Here is a 7,451-nt window from a genome sequence, read left to right as displayed (position 1 = left end):
ATCTATCTATCTATCTATCTATCTATCTATCTATCTATCATCTATCTACCTATTATCTATCATTTATTGATCTCTCTATCTATCTATTATCTCTCTATATCATCTCTCAATCTATCATCTCTATCTATCTATCTATCTATCTATCTATCTATCTATCTATCTATCTAATCTATCATCTCTCCATCTCTTTCTTTATCTGTCTATCATCTATCTATCTATCAATCATCTATCTCTCTATCATCTATCTCTCTATTATCTATCTACCATTTATCTGTCTATCATATCATATCTATCTATCTATCATCTATCTTTCATCTATCTATCTATCTATCTATCTATCATCTATCATCTATCTTTTATCTATCTATCTATCTATCTATCTATCTATCTATCTATCATCTATCTATCTATCTATCTATCTATCTATCTATCTATCTATCATCTATCTACCTATCTATTATCTATCATTTATTGATCTCTCTATCTATTTATTATGTATCTATATCATCTCTCTATCTCTCTATCTCTCTATCTCTCTCTCTATCTCTCTATCTATCTATCTATCTATCTATCTATCTATCTATCTATCTATCTATCTATGTAAGGACATCAGCTAACAACACCAGCTTAATCATGGGAATGAAATCCCATTGCATCCACTATCCCACTCATTCTCAAGGGAAGGGGATGATACAGTGTCATAAAGGGTAGAAATTGAGAGAATTGTCTTAGAATGTTTTCTACTGCACTTTCTAACCTGCTTATTAATTTTCATCTTTTCCTCATAAACCTGTACAGTTACCAGCAGTTGCACATGGTTATTTACATTAAAATTAATTAAAATTTAATAAAATTAAGAATTTGATTTCTTATTTCCCTAGTCATAGTTCAGTGCGTAATAGGTACATGTGGTTAATGGCTGCCATATTGAACAATATAATTATAGAACATCTTCATGATCAAAAAAAAGATTCTTTTGCAGCAAATATATTAATGGTTTGTATTACAACATCTATGCCATGTAGATAATAAGAATTATATTGTTATAATTTAGCAGATTGACTCACAATTTTAGACATAGTGCAGGCAGGCAGGCAGAAGTAGAAATTTTTGTAGAGTATTTGAATGTGTGTCAAATCGTTCATGATGGTCAATTATTTTGTCTACCCATAGTATCAGTCTTAGGATAAGCATTTTGATGTTTTCCCTGCTTTTTGTTGTGGTTAATTAAAATAATAGACTATTCCTATCATTTTTTGGCATTGCTGCATAGACCATTAAATTAATGATAATCTCTAACCTAAAGGTGCAAGTAGAACAGTAGTATCCAATAGGACGTTTCATGACGATGGAAATGTTTTATACCCATATTGTCCAATTTGGCAGTTTCTGGCTTCTGAGCACTTAAAATGTGGCTGTTGTTATTTAAGTGCCGTCAAGTTGGTTCTGATTCATAACAACCCTATATAGAGTTTCCTAGGAGAGGCTGGTGGGTTTGAACTGCCAACCTTCTTGCACACAGTCCAGTGCTGATCCTTCAGCACCACATCAAGAGTCCAAAATATGACTAATGAGACTGAATGGAGGCCTGTGTGGCACTGCTGGATAAGTACTGGACTGCTAATCTTAAGGGTGTTAATTCAAACCCACCAGTTGATCCATGGAAACTCTATATAGGGTCACTATGAGTCAGACCCCTATGAATCAGAACCCACTAGATGGTGATGGCAATTAACAACAACAGAAAGAAGTGAGACTGAGGAACTGAAATGATAATTTTATGTTATTCTAATAGATTTAAATTTTAATATTTAAATAGCCACATGAGGCTAGCCACTACTGTATTGGACAGTACACATATAAAATGTCATAGATTTTCTTTTTTCATAAATTTTCAATTACTGGAGTCCTTAAATGAAGTAGTATATTATTTTGCTGTTCGCTCATCAATAAAATCAAGGAAATTTCAGGTTGATTATATAAAGAGGGTTGGATAAATTAAAGAAAGACAATATCTTACTAACTTTTCATTGTTTTAGATAATTTTGAAAGCCCAAGAAATGAAGCTAAAAATAAAATCTCCTAGTTTAAAATCTTATTTTTAGATTTAAGTTTGTTTTTCATTTGTGGTAATTTGTCTTCTCTTTGGAAGTTACAGCTTTATTCAGCTGGAAGAGATTTTCTCACAATGTTTTCTCTTCACATTCACTTGCCTTTTGCTTTGTTACATTTAATTATATCTCCCCTTAAGGCAGATGGGAGGGAAAACATCAAGTAAACATGTTTCACTTCAGAACTTGCTCTTCCCCAAAAGGTATAATTTGTAACTTAATAAACACAACCACATTGTGATTTAATTAACAAGTCACAGTAACAAATAACATAGTAAATCTGTGATTTATTTTGATATTATGAAAATGGCAGATCTCTTTTAGTTGAGAATTTCAAGTGAAGTAAAATGAAATTGAGCTCAGTGTATCATTTCTAGTTGCACTGATGTGCTTTCACAAAAACACACACTACCTTTGAATATCACCATCTCCATGAAATGCATGCCTATTTTTGTTGTTGTTGTTGTTAGGTGCCATCGAGTCAGTACCAACTCATAGTGACCTTATGCACTACGAAACACTGCCTGATTCTGGGCCAACATCACAATTGTTGCTATGCTTGAGCCCATTGATGCTGCCACTTTGCCAATCCATCTTGTTGGTGTCTTCCTCTTTTTCTCTGACCCCTCTCCTTACCAAAGAGGATATCCTTCTCCAGTGACTGGTCCCTCCTGACAATATGCCTAAAATATGAGAGGTGAAGTTTGGCCATCCTGGTCTCCAAGGAGCACTCTGGCTGCACTTCCAACACAGATCTATCTGTTGGTTCTTTTGGCAGCCCATGGCACTTTCAATATTCTCTAGCAACACCATAACTCAAAAGCATCAATTCTTCTACAGTCTTCCTTATTCACTGTCCAAGGTTTCAGATGAGCTTCCAGGTGAAATTTGTCTTCCAAATTTCTTGGTATAGGTGAGTGAGTGCCTCCAGTTCTGCATTAGTTTGTTGAAAGATTTCAATCTTTATTCCATCTATTCCTGATGGCTTGTTCTTTGCCAATGACTTCAATGCTCTATGGACCTCTTCTTTCAGGATCATTGGCTCTTGATCATATGTTACCTCTTGAAATGGTTGAACATCGACAGTTTCTTTCTGGTGCAGTGACTCTGTGTATTCCTTCCATCTTCTTTTGAAACTCTCTGCATCACTTAACATTTTTCCCATGTTGTTGTTAAGTTCTGTTGAGTCAATTTTGACCCATAGCGACCCTGTATAGGGTTTCTGAGGAATGGCTGATGAGTTTGAACTGCTAACCTTCTGCTCAAGCTGATCTTGCAGTCCAGTGCATTAACCCACAGCGCCACACCAGGATTCATTCCATTTTGTCCATAGAATTCTTCAGTACCACAGATCAAGGCTTGAATTTTTTCTTCAGATCCCTGAGCTTGAGAAAGCTTCCTTTTTGGTGTTATAACTCCAGGCCTTTGCACATTTCATTACAATATTTGACTTTGTCATCTTGAGCTAACCTTTGAAATTTTCTGTTCAGCTCTTGTACCTCTTGCTTTCGTCCTGTATGATGCCCTTGATGTCTTCCTGCAACTCTTCTGGTCTCCCAGCTTTAGTGTCTAATGCATCACATCTGTTCTTCAGATGCTCTCTAAATTTAGGTGAGATATATTTATGGTCATATTTAGACTCTTGTGGACTTTTAAAAATGTTATTCATCTTCAGAATGAATTTACATATGAGCAATTGATGGTGTTCCACAGTCTGCCCTTTGCCTTGTTTTGGCTGATTACATGGAGCTTTTCTACTGTATCTTTCCACAGATGTAATCAATTTGATTTATGTGTATTCCATCAGTAGTTGTCCGTGTGTATAGTCATATTTATGTTGTTTTAAAAAGGTATTTGCAATGAGGAGGGTATTGGTCATACAAATTTCTATAATGATGTCTCTAGCATCATTTATACACATGGAGTTCTGGAGTTGAGCTGGTGGATAACCACTGTCAGTTTGAGCCTCAACTTTGGCAGTTCAAACTTGCAAGCTGCTCCTTGGAAACCTTATGCAGGGTTATTGTAAGTCAGAACTGACATGACAATATGTAACCATGGCAACATATACAAGGTTGCTATGAGACATGACCCACTAAAAGACATATCACAACAACAACATATATATATGTGTGCATGTTTTTTTGTTGTTGGGTGCTGTCGAGTTGGTTCTGACTCATAGAAACCATGTATAGGGTTTCTAAGGAGTGGCTGGTGGGTGAACAACTAAATTTACAGTTAGTAGTCCAGTGCTTATTGTACAATGTCACCCCAAAACTCCTGTGTGTGTATGTTTATTTTTATAGCACTTGTGTAGGAGTAGTGGGTTAAATGTTGGGCTACTAACAGTAAATTTAGCAGTTTGAACAGACCAGCCACTCTGTGGGAGAAAGTTGAGGCTGTCTGCTTCTGTAAGATGTACAGCTTCAGAAATCCCAGGCAACAGATTCTGTCTTATGGAGTCGTTATGAGTCAGAATCAAATCAATAACAATGGATTTGGTTTTTTGAGTTTTATCTATATTATAAATAATATTCCTGAAGTATTATTGTTTTTGATGGACGTAAGAGGAGAGAGGCTGATGCAATACTTTCTGCTTCTGAGTCAGATGTGACAGTGTGAAATGAAGAACTATGAACTTCTAAGACAAAAGGCATGACAGAGCTTGACTCCAGATGCACCACAGATAATAAAAAAGACCATTCTGGGTTCGGGGTCCTGGCTTTTATATAACTGAACAAGTTCCAGATTCAGTTACCAACTAGTCATGAAAAAAATTGTGAACCCAGAGAACAGAGGTCCCAACAGTTATGTCCTTCTGGTATACAAGAGTCAAGTAACATTCCCAACCATCATTCTCTGTGTTTTGGTGTCTGATATTTGCTTCTATGATCTAAAGAGTGATAAATAGGATTGTGGATGGTAATGTGTAGAAGTATAGCCAGACTACTCCTTAGAAGCCTGGATGGTCAGACAATGTCTCTCATACTTCGGACATGTTATCAGGAAGCACCAGTCCCTGGAGAAGGACATCAAGCTTGGTAAAGTGGTTAGCAAAAAAGAGACCCCTAACGAGATGGGTTGGCCCAGTGGCAGCAGCAATGGGCTCAAGTGTAGCAACAACTGTGTGGATGGTGCAGGACTGGACAGTGTTTTGTTCTATTGTGCTTAAAGTTGCTATGATGGCACCTAATAACAGCAACAGTGTTCCACAGGATATAAGGGATTTGGAAATGTTACTTAAATGTTTTTTGTTTTTTGGGGGGGTGACTTATTGTTTTCTTCCCTTGTGACATTTTGCTACTCACACTAGCCTGTGAAGCCAAGATTTACTTCCATGAAAAGTGAAAAGAATAGCATGGTTACAACTGATAGCTAGACTTTAAACTGATTCAACACAAAGAGAGTTTATTTAACTGTCAACAGACATAACAATCTGAAAATCAGGTACGTTTATTTGAAAGAATTAGGCACTTGAGAGAAAATAATTTTTTATTTAATTGATCTTAATTGCTCATGAGCTTTGTAGAACCACAGAATAAGAAGTTGCAATAAATGACATAGAACACAATTTCTAGTTTGGAAAGTATTAAAACACTTCCTGTTCAGAGGGGAAGAATTGAGAGTGGATTAGGAAAGGAGATAATTAATATTATAGTCTAGTTTTTGCTTTATTCTTTCTTGTTACAGATAAAGAAAAGACAAGGACTAAAATTTTGAAAAAATGTGAAAGTGAATGTGTATAATGCTTTTCCTTGCAAAAGGTCCTGCATCAACTTGAAGTTTTAATTCATTTATTTATCTATTCAGCAATGCTTCACACTGTTTTCTTGTTGCTGTTGTTGAGTGCCGTCAAGTCATTTCTAACCCATAGCAACCCTGTATAGGGTTTCCAAGGAGTGGATGGTGAGCTTGAACCACTGATCTTGAGGTTCAAGTAGACTTTGTAGTCTGACGTATAAACCCACAGTGCCACACCAGGACTCCACTGGTTTAGACACTACAAAATTTTGACTGAATTTGGTTTGACATGGTATGAATGGAACAAATCAGAAAAAGTAAACATAAAAAATATTGAGGAATTTTCTTAAAGAGAAGGTTGATATGGGACAATAACTGAAGAAAATGAAGTAAAAAGACAGTTAAAAAACAAAACAAAACAACTATATCTATATCTATCTAGTAAACATATGTATATTTACATGTATCAAGTGTAAGTTAAACCACATTATAGTCTGACAGGAATGATCCAGTAGAATGGGAATAGCTGTCAATACAAAAAAGAGTTGGCAATGTATTGGAATAATGATCTTGAGTAAGTGAAGGAAATGAAAGTGGAGTTTAGCTGTCATTAGAAATAGCATGAGGGACCACAGAATTGTGAGAAGATGTAGTAGTATATGACCAGAAATCCAAACAGACTGTAACATAATTTGAGGAGTAGAATTATTTAGAAATATTGGATTTAATGATTTAGGAAACAAAATTCAGGTCTAAAGGGATGCAGTAATGAGAATCAAAGTCAGTAAGGAACTTTCCTAAAGTTAAAGGAATGTTATCAAATGCCATCAAGTTGGTTTCTACTCATAGTGACTCTGCAGAGGGCTTCCCAACTGCTGGGTTGGGACCATGACTAACTTTGTGTTTAACAGTCCAGTGCTTTTCCTACAGTGCCACATGATGAAACAGCCTAATTCTCAGCCGACAGTTTATTTTACCTTCTAGGGAATATTTAGCAATGTCTGGAGTCTTGATGTGATGCTGTGGGTTAATGTGCGGGATTGCAAAGTTGCTTTGGCTGAGAAGTTGGCAGTTCAAGCTCACCAGCTGCTCCATAGAAACCCTATACAGGGTCACTATGGGTTGGAACCGACTCAACAGAACTTAACAACAACAGAGACATTTTGTTTTCATAATTGGAGGGTGGTGTTATTGGTATCTAGTAGGTAGAGGTCAGATATGCTGCTAAACAACCAACAATGCACAAGAGAGAACTACCCGCTTCCTCTAAACCAGAACTATCCAGCCCAACATTGATAAATTATGGCAGTGTCTAGTCTACCTGACCTCTACAAAAATGTGTTGAAGTTAATAACATTGCTGTTGATTTTTATTTGTCTTTGACAGCTACAGAGACAAAGAAGGAAATGAAATCTTTAAAACTGAGGAAATAAGATATATTAAAACTAGCACCTCAGTCAGTACATTAAAATCTTTGCCTTTAGAAGTTATCTGGCCCTGTGTCTGGAGACACACTCAAGAAAATTCTTCTATTTGAAAGCATGCAAGTTTTGGGTTAACTATGTAGCTCAGTCTTCATCTGAAATACAGTTTGTGTTG

Source organism: Chrysochloris asiatica, unplaced genomic scaffold (assembly GCF_000296735.1).
Source record: "Chrysochloris asiatica unplaced genomic scaffold, ChrAsi1.0 scaffold00027, whole genome shotgun sequence".
NCBI classification, from domain to species: domain Eukaryota; kingdom Metazoa; phylum Chordata; class Mammalia; order Afrosoricida; family Chrysochloridae; genus Chrysochloris; species Chrysochloris asiatica.
This window is presented reverse-complemented; position numbering follows the sequence as displayed.